The 15,109-nt window shown below is 41.6% G+C and overlaps 1 protein-coding gene across 5 annotated transcripts in view; it reads left to right on the forward strand.

Moving 5' to 3' along the window:
* TTC28 (tetratricopeptide repeat domain 28) overlaps nt 1-15,109 on the forward strand; it is a 579,401-nt gene that overhangs the window by 524,718 nt on the left and 39,574 nt on the right. The window lies entirely within an intron of this gene.

A 15,109-nucleotide genomic window follows, 5' to 3' on the forward strand; every position in this document is an offset into this window, starting at 1 on the left:
TTGCAAATGAAAATCCTCTCTGGAGCCTCTAGCCAAGCGCTGTCCCTGAGAATAGGACAGCTCTGGCATGGCTCTGTGGCAGCATGATTTATATTCCCCAGAGCAGGGGGCGCTGGTCTTCTCACAGGGTCCCAGGAGCAGATGCTGGCAGGGCAGGTGGGCGCCATGGAGAAGCCACTGCCCACCTGCTGGACTCTCCAGCTCCCTTCTCAGCCCCTCACCAGGACCCGTGCCACCGTCCTGCACCTAGGACAGCTTGTACTGACTTTAACCTTTGCCCTCACTGTTCTCCGTGACCAAAATGATCTAAACCTCAACTTCCCGCCTGTCCCCATGCAGGGAGCTGGGGCGAGGTCCAGCCAGAACTCTGGCTGCTGGGCAAATGCTAAGTCAGGGGCCTGGAGCAAGAACAGAGAAGTCTACCTCCGTCGAGCGTCCAGGAAAGGGCCAGGGAGGCAAGTCTGAGCCAGAATCCTTTGGCCTAGAGAGCCACAGGGGTGGGGAGATAGTGTCAGGCCCAGGGAGCAGGACAGGCAGGCAGGCCAAGGGTCCAGAGCTGGGCCAACAGGACTGGAATGTGGGGAAAACAGGGAGAAAGGCGTTCAGTGCAGCCCCAACTTCCCAGTGCTGTGCAGCCTCCCATCTCCTATTCTCCCACCTTGCCACCCAGCCCACATCTTTTCTCTCCTTCCAGGCCTCTGGTCTCCCCTTTGCTGAACTGTGACCACCAGTTTTGTCTGCAAAGCCGGTGCTTCTCTGCCTTTCCTTCTGTTTCAGATCATGGCCATCAGAAGGGTGACCAAAACCGGGCCATGTGTCCAAGTGCTCCAGGGGCTCTCTCTGCACAACCACTGGCTGCTTATCTGTTCATATTCTCATATTTGGCCCCTCTCTCTTTCTCTCTCTCTCTCTCTCTCATCCCCTGCTGATACTTCATTTAATCTATCTCTATACACATACACGGTACTATGTAATAATTTATTTTTGTGTTGCAGAGATTAGTTTGTCAAGGTTAGAGGCTGTCTTCATTTGGAGTGATCCCAGCCCCAGCTAAGGGCCTGGCACACACTGGTTGCACAATGAATGGTTTTGAGGGTTGGTTGACCTGATGGCCAGATGGATGAATGAGTGACACCAAAGTTTATCTTGCTTTTCTGAATTCCTCTCAGAATTTAGTAATAGCAGGATTTAGTATATGTTTTTAAATTAACATATGGTATGTATCAGTCAGGATCAAAGTAAGAACAAGAAACCACCCAGTAATTTGAACATGGATAGATAAATACTCTAACAGAGATTAGAATGAAAAGGGATTGGCTAGTAAAAGTATTCTGAAGAATACAGGAATAGCAGGTGTAAGGAGCAGCCACTACCCCTGAGATTGAGTACCCGCGGAGGAAGGCCCCAGCCCAACCCACCCCCATCAAGGGCTGAGGACCTTGTTGGAGAGGCACTGCCATGGCTCACTCAGTGGCAGAGAAGTTGCTGTGGTGCCACACCAGTGGAACTTGCTGGAAATCCACCCTCAGAATTTGCTGGAAATATGCTGTCTAGGGTGCTATGGGAAGCTGTTCACAGGGAGGTGTCTCAGTCTACTACAGAACCACCCTAGGGGTAGTCACCAGGGCAAGTTGATGGCCACTGGAGGCTGTCGGACACTGGAGAAGGCACCTGCCCAGCAGGAGCCCGCCGAACAAGCACAGCAGAAGCAGGAGGGCAGAACCCCTTCCTCCTGCCTGTCTCTCCAGAGCTGCCTACCGACAATGCTCAGAACTCTGCCTGCTGGCAGAGGAAAAAATATTTAAAGGGCTGTGGTCCATTATCTCCGAGCAGGCAACGCAGGGTGAATTTGGAGCACAGAGGCAATAAATGGATAATTGGCACACAGTAAATTTTATTCTTCTGGTGTCAGTTCTATGAGTTTTAATGCATGTATAGATTTGTGTGACCACCACGATCAGGATACAGAAAAGTTCCATAACCCAAATAACTGTCTTTTTATAGTCTTTTTATAGCCATATCCTATACCTCCCTCTCCCCCTAACCCCTGGCGACCATTTGATGGAGGTACCACAGTTTGCTTATCCATTCACTTGCTGAAGGAACTTTGGGTTGGTTGTAGTTTGGCGTAGTTATGACTAGAACTGCTATAAATATTCATTGACAGGTTTTTATGTAACATAAGTTTCCATTTCTTTAGGGTAAATAGGGTAAATAAATTCATTTCTTCAGGAGTGGAATTGCTGGGTCATATGGTAAATATGTATTTCATTTTATAAGAAACTGAAAAGTATTTTTGGGAATGACTATACCATTTTGCAGCCCCACCAGCAGTATATGAGGGTTCCAGCTGATCTGTCTCACCAGCACCTGATATTGTCAGCATTTTAAAATATGAGCCATTCAAATAGATGTGTAGTGACATCTTTTAATTTGCATTTCTCTAATGGCAAAATGATATTGAACATTTCTTCATGTGCTTATTTGCCATCCTTATATTTTCTTTGGCAAAGTGACTGTTCAAGTCTTTTGCCCATTTTTCAAATTGAGCTGTATGTTTTCTTGTTGAGTTTAAAAGTTCTTTATATATTCTAGATATTTTATATATTCTAGATATAAGTCCTCTGACAGATATGTGGTTTACAAATATTTTCTCTCAGTCCATAGCTTGTCTTTTTCTTCTCTTAACAGTGTATTTCACAGAGCAAAAGTTCTTAATTTTTATGACATCAGTTTTATCAATTTTTTCTTTCTGAATCATGCTTTTGGTGAAATGAATCTAAGAAATATGTCACTAACCCCAGGTCACAAAAATTTTCTCCTATATTTTCTTCTTTGAGTTTTATAGTTTTACATTGTTATATTTAGATCTGTGATTCATTTTGACTTAGTTTTTGTATGGTGTGTAAGATTTAGTCTGGGGTTCATTTTTAGAAGGTTCATTTTTTTGTATGTGGATGTCCAGTTGTTCCCAAACCATTTATTGAAAAGACCTCCTCTGCTAAGCTGTCTTGGCACCTTTGTTTAAAGTTAATTGTCCATATTCAGATGGGTCTGTTTTTGGACGCTATTCTGTTTCATTGATCTATATTTCTATCCTTTTACCAATACCACACTATCTTTGTTACTGTAGCTTTATAGCAAGTCTTAAAATCTGGCAGTGTCATTCCTCCAACTTTATTCTACTTCTTCAAAATTGCTTTCCCTGCTCTAGTTCATTTGCCTTTTCATATAAATTTTCGAATCAGCTTCTCTACAGCAACATAAATGGCTTGATATTTTGACTGGAATTACGTTAAACTTATAGATCATTTTGGGAAAAATTGCTGTCATTATTATGTTGAGTCTTAAAATCCATGAACATGGTATGTCTCTTCATTTATTTAAATCTTTTTTTGATTTCTTTCATCACATTTTGTAGTTTTCAGCATACATACCATACATGTTTTGTTAGATTTACACCTAAGTATTTTATTTTTGGAGCTATTATAAATGGAACCATTTAAAATTTTCATTTTGTAATTGTTTGTTGCTAGTATATAGAAATGCTGAGTTTTTTGTGTTGATATTGTATCCCATGACCTTGTGAAACTCAGTGGTTTTAGGAGTCTTTTTGCATAGAGTCTTTTCTACATAGACAGTAATGTCTTCTGTAAGTAGATTATTTTCTTCCTTTCCAATCTGTTTACTCTTTTATTTCCTTCTGTTGCCTTTTTGCACTGGCTAAGACTGCCAGGACTGTGTTGAATATGAATGGTGTGAGCTGACATCCTTACCTTGTTCCCAAGGTAAGCATTCAGTCTTTCATCATAAAGGATGGTATCAGCTGTAGGCTTGTTGTAGCTGCTCTGTATCAGGTTGATGAAGTTCTCTTTTATTCTTAGTTTGTAAGTTTTCATTATGAATTGGTGTTAGATTTTGTCAAATGCTTTTCTGCGTCAAATGAGTTAAACGTGTATTTTTTTCTTTAGTCTGTTAATATGGTGGATTATATTGATTGATTTTTCAAATATTGAACAAACTTTACATTCCTGGAATAACCATACTCCCCTTTGACTGTGGTGTATAATACTTTTTGTTTGTTATGTCTGTTTGTATTTGATCTGTGGAATATTGGTCTGCAGGGTTTTTTCCCCCATATTATCTTTGTCTGCCTTTGGTATCAGAGTAATGTAAGCCTCATAAAATGAGTTGGGAAGTGTTCTTTCTTCAGGTTCCTGGAAGAGATTGTGTAGAATTGGCATTATTTCTTCTTTAAATGTTTGGTAGAATTTGCCATTGAAACCATCTGGACCTGGAGATTTCTAGTTTGGATGGTTTTCAGCTATGAATATAATTCTTTAGTAGTTATAGGACTATTCAGGTTATCTATTTCATTTTGGATGCATTTTAGTACTTTGTGGTTTGTGAGTAATTGATCCATTTCATCTAAGTTGTTGAATCCATATGTGTAGAGTTGTTTGTAGTATTCCTTTTTTATCCCTTTAATTTCTGTGGGGTCAATAGTTACATTTCCTCTTTCATTCCCCGTATTGATAAATTTTGCCTTTTCTCTTCTTGGTCTGCCTGGATAGAGATTTTATTGATTTTTTAATTTTTTTTCATGGAACCAACTTTTTGCTTTATCATTTTTTATAAAAGATATTGTTTTAATTTCATTGATCTTTTCAATTTCGTTGATCCCTGCTCTATTATTTTACTGCCTCTGTTTATTTTGGTTTATTTTGCTTTATTTTTTTCTAGCTTATTAAAGTGGAAGCTTAGTTATTAATATCAGCCCATTTTTTCTTTTTTTTAAATTGAAGTATTGTTGATTTACAATGTTGTGTTAGTTTCAAGTGTATAGCAAAGTGGTTCAGTTATATGTATATCCTTCTGCAGATTCTTTTCCATTATAGTTATTACAAGATATTGAATATAGTTTCCTGTGCTATACAGTAGGTCCTCGCTGTTCATTTTATATACAGTAGTATGTATCTTTTAATCCCATCTCCTAATTTATCCCTTCCCCCTTTCCCCTTTGGTAACCATAAGTTTGTTTTCTATGTCTGTGAGACTGTTTCTGTTTTGTAAATAAGTCCATTTATATCATTTTTTTAGATGCCATATACAAGTGATATCATATGATATTTGTCTTTCTCTGTCTGACTTAATTCACTTAGTATGATAATGTCTAGGTCCATCCATGTTGCTGCAAATGGCATTATTTCATTCTTATTTATGGCTGAGTAATATTCCATTGTGTGTGTATATATATATGTGTTTGTATGTATATATATACACATATGTATATACATACACACACACACACACACCCCACATCTTCTTTATCCATCCCTCTGTCAATGGACATTTAGGTACTTCCATGTCTTGGCTATTGTAAATAGTGCTGCTATGAATATTGAGATGCATGTTTCTTTTTGAATTAGAGTTTTTGTCTTTTCTGGATATATGCCCAGGAGTGGGATTGTTGGATCATATGGTAACTCTATTTTTAGTTTTTTAAGGAACTTCCATACTGTTCTCCATAGTGGCTGCACCAATTTACATTCCCACCAACAGTGTAGGAGTGTTCCCTTTTCTCCAAATCCTTTCCAGGATTTTTTTTAAAAAATTAATTTATTTATTTTTGGCTGCGTTGGGTCTTTGTTGCTGCATGCGGGCTTTCTTTTTTCTAGTTGTGGTGAGCGGGGGCTACTCTTCCTTGCAGTGCGCAGGCCTCTCATTGCAGTGGCTTCTCTTGTTGTGGAGCACGGGCTCTAGGCACGTGAGCTTCATTAGTTGTGGCATGTGGGTTCAGTAGTTGTGGCTCTCGGACTCTAGAGCGCAGGCTCAGTAGTTGTGGTGCACGGGCTTAGTTGCTCTGCGGCATGTGGGATCTTCCCGGACCAGGGCTCGAACCCGTGTCCCCTGCACTGGCAGGCGGATTCTTAACCACTGCACCACCAGGGAAGCCCCAGGATTTATTCTTTGTAGACTTTTTTTCTTTTTTTTGCCGTACGCGGGCCTCTCACTGTTGTGGCGTCTCCCGTTGTGGAGCACAGGCTCTGGACGCGCAGGCTCAGCGGCCATGGCCCACAGGCCCAGCCACTCCGCGGCATGCAGAATCCTCCCGGACCGGGGCACGAACCCGTGTCCCCTGCATCGGCAGGCGGACTCTCAACCAATGCGCCACCAGGGAAGCCCTCTTTGTAGACTTTTTGATGAAGGTTGTGCTGACCAGTGTAAGGTGATTCCTCATTGTAGTTGTGGTTTGCATTTCTCTAATAATTAGTGATGTTGAGTGTCTTTTCTTGTGCCTCTTGGCCATCTGTATGTCTTCTTTGGAGAAATGTCTGTTTAGGTCTTCTGCTCATTTTTTGATTGGTTGTTTTTTTGTTTTGATATTGAGCTGTATGAGCTGTTTATATATTTTGGAAATTAAGCCCTTTTTGGTCGCATAGTTTGCAAATATTTTCTCCCAGTTCATACGTTGTCTTTTCCTTTTGTTTGTGGTTTCCTTTTCTGTGCAAAAGCTTATAAGTTTTATTAGGTCCCATTTGTTTATTTTTGTTTTTATTTCTTTTGCCTTGGGAGACTGACCTAAGAAAACATTACTACAATTTATGTCAGAGAAGGTTTTGCTTATGTTCTCTTCTAGGAGTTTTATGATGTCATGTCTTTAAGTCTTTAAGCCATTTTGAGTTTATTTTTGTGTACGGTGTGAGGGAGAGTTCTAACTTCATTGATTTACATGCAGCTGTCCAGCTTTCCCAACACCACTTGCTAAAGAAACTATCTTTTCTCCATTGTATATGTTTACCTTCTTTGTTGAAGATCAACTGACCATGTGTGGTCTGTTCTGTTCCATTGATCTATATGTCTGTTTTTGTGCCAATACCACACTGTTTTGATTACTGTAGCTTTGTAGTAGTATTGTCTGAAGTCTGGGAGGGTTATGCCTCCAGCTTTGTTCTTTTTCCTCAGAATTGCTTTGGCAATTCTCGGTCTTTAGTTGTTCCATATAAATTTTAGGATTGTTTGTTCTAGTTCTGTGAGAAATTCCATGGGATAATTTGATAGGGATCACATTAAATCTTAAATTGCTTTGGGTAGTATGGCCATTTTAACAATATTAATTCTTCCACTTCAAGATCGTGGGATGTCTTTGCATTTCTTTGAATCATCTTCAGTTTCCTTTATCAATGTTTTATAGTTCTCAGCATATAAATCTTTTACCTCCTTGGTCAGGTTTATCCCCAGGTTTTTTTTTTTTTTTTTTGCGGTACGCAGGCCTCTCACTGTTGTGGCCTCTCCCGTTGTGGAGCACAGGCTCCGGATGCGCAGGCTCAGCAGCCATGGCTCACGGGCCCAGCCGCTCCGTGGCATGTGGGATCTTCCCGGACCGGGGCACGAACCCGTGTCCCCTGCATCGGCAGGCGGACTCTCAACCACTGCGCCACCAGGGAAGCCCTCCCAGGTATTTTTTTAACGGGATTTTAAAAGGGATTTTTTTTTTTAGTTTCTATTTCTGATATTTCATTGTTAGTGTAGAGAAATGCAATAGATTTCTGTATGTTCATCTGGTATCCTTCTACCTTGCTGAATTCATTTATCAGTTTTAATAATTTTTGTGTGGAGTCTTTAGGTTTTTCTATCTAGAGTATCATGTCATCTGCATATAATGACAATTTTACCTCTTCCCTTCCAATTTGGATGCCTTTTATTTCTTTTTCTTGTCTGATTGCTGTAGCTAGGACTTCCAAAATACTATGTTGAATAGAAGTGGTGATAGTGGGCATCCTTGTCTTGTTCCAGATTTTAGTGGGAAGGCTTTCAGCTTTTCACCATTGAGTGTTATGTTGGCTCTGGGTTTGTCATAAATAGCTTTTATTATATTGAGATAAGCTCCCTCTATACCCATTTTGGTGAGAGTTTTTATCATGAATGGATGAAGCATTTTATAAAATGCTTTTTCTGCATCTATTGAGATAATCATGTGGTTTTTGTCTTTTGCTATTGTGGTGTATCACATTCATTTGCATATGTTGAACCTTCCTTGTGACCTTGGAATGAATCCACCTTGATCATGGTTATGACCCTTTTTGTGTGTTGTTGGATTTGGTTTGCTAATATTTTATTGTGGATTTTTGCATCTATACATCAAAGATACTGGCCTATAACTTTCTTTTTTGGTAGTGTCTTTGGTTTTGGTATCAGGGTGATTGTTGGCTTCATAGAATGACTTTGGGAATGTTCCCTCCTCTTCAGTCTTTTGGAAGAGTTTGTGAAGGATTGGTATAAGTTCTTTGTATGTTTGGCAGAATTCCCCAGTGAAGCCATCTGGTCCTGAACTTTTGTTTGCAGGGAAGTTTTTTTTGTTTTTTTTTTTTTACATATTCTATTTCACTTCTAGTGATTTGTCAGTTCAAAGTATGTATTTCTTCTTGATTCACTTTTGGTGGGCTGTATGTTTCTAGAAACTTGTCCATTTCTTATAGATTGTCCAAATTGTTGGCATGTAATTGTTCATATAATTGTTTTTATGCTTCTTTGTATTTCTGTGGTATTGGTTATTTATCCTTTTTCATTTCTTATTTTGTTTATTTGGGTCCTCTCTCTTTTCTTCTTGGTGAGCCTGGCCAGAGGTTTGTCAATTTTGTCTGTCCTTTCAAAAAACCAGATCTTGGTTTTATTGATTTTTCTATTTTTATTTTAATCTCTATTTTATTTATTTCCTCTCTTTATTATTTCTTTCCTTCTGCTGACGTTAGGTTTTGTTTCTTCTTTTTCTAATTCTTTTAGGTGGTAGGTTAGGTTATTTGAGATTTTTATCTTTTTTTGAGGAAGGCCTGTATCACTATGGACTTCCCTCTAGGACGTTTTTGCTGCATCCCATAGATTTTGTATGGTTGTGTGTTTATTGTCTTGAGGCATTTTTAAAATTTCCTCTTTGATTTCATCCTTCACCCATTGGTTTTTTAGTAGCATGTTTTTTAGTCTCCATGTAATCGTTTTTTTCTTGTTTTTCTCTCTGTGGTTGATCTCTAGTTTCATGCCGTTGTAGTCACAAAAGATGCTTGAAATAATTTCTGTCCTCTTAAATTTGTTGAGGCTTGTTTTGTGTTCTAGTATGTGGTGTACCCTAGAGAATGTTCCATGTACGCTTGAAAAGAATGTATATTCTGTGCATTTGGATGTAATGTCCTGAAAATATCAATTAAGTCTAACTGTTCTATTGTGTCATTTAGGATCTCTGTTGCCTTATTGATCTTCTGTCTGAAAGATCTGTCCATTGATGTCCGTGGGGTGTTGAAGTCTCCTACTGTTATTGTATTCCCATCAGCTTCTCCCTTTATGTCTGTTAGCATTCATTTTATGTATTTAGGTGCTCCTATATTGGGTGCCTTTATGTTAATGAGTGTAATATCCCTTCTTGTATTGATCCTTTTGTCATTATATAGTGTCTTTCTTTATCTTTCTTTATGGCTTTTGTTTTAAAGTCTGTTTTGTCTGATATGAGTATTGCTACCCCCACCTTCTTGTCATTTCAGCCCTTTCTTTTTTAATATAAGCATTTAATGCTATTTACTTATCTCTAAGGCTTTATCTATGTCCCACAAATTTATGTTGTATTTTCAGTTTTGTTCAGTTCAAAATATTTTCCTAGTTTCTCTTAAGGCTTCTTCTTTGACAGTTATTTAGAAGTGTGTTGTTTAGTTTCCAAGTGTTGGGAGATTTTCCTGTTAACTTTCGTTTTTTTGCTTTCAAATCTAATTCCATGGTGGGCAGAGGGCATATTTTGCATTATTTAAAATTTGTTAAGGTTGTTTTATGACCCAAGGTATGGTCTATTCTAAGGAATATTCTCCATGCATTTGACAAGAATATGTGTTGTACTTTTGTTGGGTAGAGTTTTCTCTAAATTTCAATTATATTCAGTTGGTTGATGGTATTGTTCAGTTCTTCTGTATCTTGTTGATTTTCTGTCTACCAGTTCTGTCAACTAATAAGAAAGGAGTATTAAAATCCCTGTCAATTTATCCACCTCTCTTTTCAGTTCTGTCAGTTTTTACATCATATATTTTGAAGCTCTGCTGATAGGTGAATACACATTGAGAACCATTTTATGTTCCTGGTGAATTGGCCCTTTTATCATTGTGTAATGTCCCTCTTTATCCCGGGTAATTTTCTTTGCTTTGATGTCTACTTTGATATTAACATAACCACTCCAGCTTTGTTTTGAATACTATTTGCATGATAAATCTTTTTGTATCCTTTTACTTTAAACCTTCCTGTATCATATTTGAAGAGAATTTCTTGTAAAAGCATTTAATTAGATTGTGTTTTTAATTCCATTCTGTCAGTCTCTGTATTTAGACTATTTACTTTTAATGTAAATATTGATATGTGTGGATTTATGTATGTCATATTAATATTAGTTTTTCATTTGAGTCTCTGTTTTTCATTCCTCTGTTTCCCCTTTCTTGCCTCATTTTGGGTTATTTGAACTTTTTTTTTGAAGTCCCTTAATTTATCTCTTGTGTCTTTGACTATGTTTCTTTTTGTAGCTTTTAAAATAGTTGTTCTAGAGATTATAATATATATATACTTTTTATATTCTGCAGTTTACTTACTATTGATACTTTATTAATTCAAGAAAAATATAAAAGTCTTATCACCATATGGGAACCTTTACCAGCACCCCTCCCCATCTTGTATTTGTCTTACATACTACATCTACCTACATTAAAACTCCAGGGATTTCCCTGGTGGCACGGTGGTTAAGAATCCGCCTGCCAATGCAGGGGACATAGGTTTGATCCCTGGTCTGGGAAGATCCCACATGCCACGGAGCAGCTAAGCCCGTGCGCCACAACTACTGAGCCTACACTCTAGAGCCTGCAAGCCACAACTACTGAAGCCCGCGTGCCACAACTACTGAAGCCCATGCGCCTAGAGCCCATGCTCCGCAACAAGAGAAAACACCGCAGTGAAAAGCCCATGCACCGCAATGAAGAGCAGTCCCTGCTCACCACAACTAGAGAGAGCCCGCGCACGGCAACGAAGACCCAACACAGCCAAAAATAAATAAATAAAAAATAAAACTAAATTTATTTAAAAAATATAAATAAAAATAAATAAATAAAACTCCAGCAGACAGTGTTAGGAGAAGAATAGTCTATTATATCTACTCAGACATTTGATATTTCTGTTACTCTCCCTTCTTTCCTGATGTTCCTAGTTCTTTCTGGTGTCATTTCCCTTCTATCTGAATGACTTCCATTAGCAATTATTTTAGAGTAGGTCAACTGACAGGATTTGTTTGTGGCCTGGAACATTAGAACAGAAATGAAAGAATAAGAAAAATGGGAGATTTTCTGTAGTGTCTCTGAGCCAGAAACAGAGGGCGTCTCCTGGAGGTCTCTGTTCACACTGATTCCTGCTGGGGGTTTCAGAGAGACCTGTCTGATGGATTTCACAGGGACAAAGAGTGTGAAGCTCAGTACTGATTTGGTGGCACTTTGAATTCTGGGCTTCCTCCCTCATTTGCCTGTTATTGTTTACTTTTCACATTCCTCAGATATCCTGTTCTGTGTAGCCCATCAAGAATTTATAGTTGTATTCAGTCGGAAAGGTGGGGTGGAATGTGTTTTTACTCCATTTTACCTAGAACCGAACGTGGTATAGCAGGATATTTATAACAAATTCTTAATAACATTTATTAAGTGAATAAATGAATGGGATATTAAACAGTTGGTCCCAACCTCTCTCTTCAGCACCAGACTTGGATTTCTAATAGTCTCCAGCCCTTCTGGAAGGAAGACCATCTAAATAATTGAATCATTGTCTACATACTTGGCATCACCAACTCAGTGTCCTGTCTGCACTTTGAGCATGTCCAAACTGAACCCCTTCCTCTTCCACTGAAGACTAGCTTCTACTTTCAGTTTCTCTGTCTGCCATAAATTAACTGCTAGTTGTCTTTTACCCTTTCCCTTCAATGAGTTTCAGGAAGATAAGCCCTCTGTTTGGTAATGTTTCTCCTGTTAGTTCTCACTTCCTCACCCTCAGCCTTGCCACCCTAGTTCACAGGTCCAGACTAATGGGATAGCCGGCCCAACCACAGGACAAGCAGCACCATTGTTGGTGATAATAGAGAGCAAAGAATGAGGAGGAACCAGGAAGGTGGGTTCACAGCCAGCCTTGTCCATTTGTAGGGAGACAAGGGATGGGAGCTCGGGGCAGAGGAGGGAGCCACTACCCAGATCTCAGAGCCCGAGGGCTTGTGGAAAGCTTGCCTCACCTGGCGTGTTGAGACCCAGGGTACATTAATGTATTAACACAATAGTAACTCCTGAGAGTGGGGTTTCTAGTAGGTGTGAGGGGCAAACAGCCCGCACTGGGCTCGACCCTGGGCCTTCAGGGCTGCTTCTGAGTAGGTGCTGGTAATAGCCACCTGACTTTCTCCTTCCCGTGTAATTGGCATTCGCCAGTCTGGGCCAGTTGACTGTCTCTCATACAGCAGCCCTGAGCCCACTACGCCCTGCTTAGAGGCCTGGACTGACAGCTCTCTACTGCCTTCCAAGTTCAAGGCCTCCCACCACTCTCTCCTTCCTCTCTGCCACTCTTTCCCTCTCCTCCAGCTCACCTGGGCTATTCCCTGGGCCCCAGAGAGTCCCCACACTGTCTTATCTCCACACCTCCTCATACTGTTCCATCCCTCCACTCCCAGCCACCATCCCAGCCTCTACCTGTCAAAGTTGTATCCTTCAGATGCCGCTCAGATGCAGCTAATTCCAGGAAAGCTCTTATGCCCTCCCTCTCTTGGCTATAGGCTGATACCCTCCTGCCTCCTTCTTAACCCACCTTAGCCAGTAGTCACTAGTCATACAGGTTGGTATGTGCCTTGAAGGCAGGCGTAGTGAGACTCTCTTGTTTGGCCTTTGTGGTTCTTGCACGTAGGTCCCACTCAGTAATCCTTGCTGGATTGAAGTGAATGGCATCAGACTAGCTGATATGCCATCTCTAGAAAGTCTCTCAGAGAAATGAGGGACCTGTGCTTGTGATATGGCGACCATTGATGGCAAGACACTCGGAATCCCTGCTGTATAGATGAGTCTTGTTTTGTAAATGGGAGATTCCCTTATCTTTGACATCGCCTGTTTGTTTTTCCCTTCAGTGTTAATACTCTGAAGGGTCAGGAAATAGGAAACAACCCCATTAAGTATGAGATTCTGAGGGCTCAGTCCGCAGCTGACAGCACGAGCGGAGCTGCAAGATAATGGAGGCCGATACCGGTTCCAGCCAATTCTTCTCGCCTTTGCAAAGCACCGAATGACAGGCAGATTTCTCAGCTCCAAGCAGCCCGTCGTGTTCAGATGATAAATGTGTCCCTGGACAGAAGAGCTTGTTGAGTGATATTTACCAGGGTCTCTGTGAAGGGCCCTCAACTCCCAAGGGAGCATTTTAAGCCTTCAGCTGCTCACCCTGTCGACTGACGCCCGTGGGGTGGCAAGAGGAATAAAACCTTGCTCCTGCTCTCCAACAGGTTGGAAGCCATGGTGATTTGTTTAGGTGCTCGGAAGTTTCCTGTATTCAATCCCTTCCTTCCCCTAGTCAAACCCCACACTTAGAGCCTTAGAGGGGGAGGGGCGGGGAGGTCAGGTCTGGCTCTACCACTTAGTGCTCCTTGGCCAAGTTCCTCAGCTTTTCCAGACCTCAGTCTCCTCAGAAATAAAGTGGAGATGACGAGAACTGCCTCACAGGCTTGTTGGACAGATAGGATTAAATCTGTGTAAAAATACTTTGCATGTTGTAAAATGCTCTCCAGTATAGGCATTCGTTCAGCAGTTCCTCTTTGCGTACCTGCTGTATGCTGGGCACTGTACTGGGTTTGAAGGGTCATGTCTGGATTGTGTGGCTGGGAAGAAAGGCAGGCTAATGCCTTTACCAGCCATCGTTGTGGTTCTGGGACGAAGGACAGCAGCTGGCTCAGAAATCATACCTCTCTGCAGCCCTTGAAGATTGCCCCAGTCCTGACACTTCTCTGGGGCTCCGGCTCCTGAGATCCTCTCCCAGTGATGGGACGTTTGCGTGACCTTCTGCAAGGAGCACGGCTGAGTCGGAATCTGGTGCCTGATGCCAGGTTCTCCAGAGAAACAGATAGGGCACGTGCGTGCACACACACACAGACACATGCGTGGAAGTTTATTGTGAGGAATTGGCTCACACCGTTATGAGGTCTGAGAAGTCCCAGATCTGTCTTGGGCGAGCTGGACACACAGGAGAGCCGGTGATGTAAGTTCCAATCTGTCCACATCTGAAGGGGAAGGAGACCCGTGTCCCAGCTCGAAGGCAGGTAGGCAGGCAGGGAGTGCTCTCTTACTCCCCCTTTTTGTTCTGTTCAGGCCCTCAGTGGATTGAATGGGGCCCACCCACATGGGGAGGGCAGTTTGCTTTCCTCAGTCTACTGGTTCCAATGTTAATCTCTCAGAAACACCCTCACAGCCACACCTAGGATAATGTTTCATCAAATGTCTGGGCACCCCAGGGCCCAGTCAAGTTGACACATAAAATGGACATCTCACCAGGGTTGACGTTCACTTAGAGCCTTCAGGTTTACTGAGCAGCTTCACACGCTGCGTCTCATTTGTCTCTGTGACGACCCGGTGAGGGGGTCATTCCCCTTCTCTGTCCTGTAATCCTGATGCCACGGGCTCACCAGCCTAGCCATTTGAAGCAGGCCATGCTCACCTGGGCCAAACCCAAATCTCAAGGCGCCAAGCCTTTTCCCTCTGGGCAGCAGGAAGTCTGTTCCTTTCCAGATCCCACTTCTCCAGCATGTGAGTGGCGTACGTGGCTGGTCTGTGCGTCTGTCCTCTGCCTCCAGTGCCCTGGCACTCTCCACTCTTCCCCTCTGCTCCTTAGGCAGCAGGAGACTTTAAACAAAGTTGCCACGTGGGTTGAGTGTCGTCTGTGGGCCAGACATCACTCAGCATTTCCACAAAGTCTGCATGTAATCAGGATGCTGAAGGAAGACGGGGCTCCACATAGAGGTCTGCCCTCGCTGAGCCTCAGCCTCGGTGGACTGGGACACGGTGAGGACCGGCGGAGGCCAGCGCCCCCC

This window comes from Monodon monoceros, unplaced genomic scaffold (assembly GCF_005190385.1).
Source record: "Monodon monoceros isolate NGI ecotype Baffin Bay Population unplaced genomic scaffold, NGI_Narwhal_1 Super_Scaffold_1, whole genome shotgun sequence".
Taxonomy (NCBI): Eukaryota; Metazoa; Chordata; class Mammalia; order Artiodactyla; family Monodontidae; genus Monodon; species Monodon monoceros.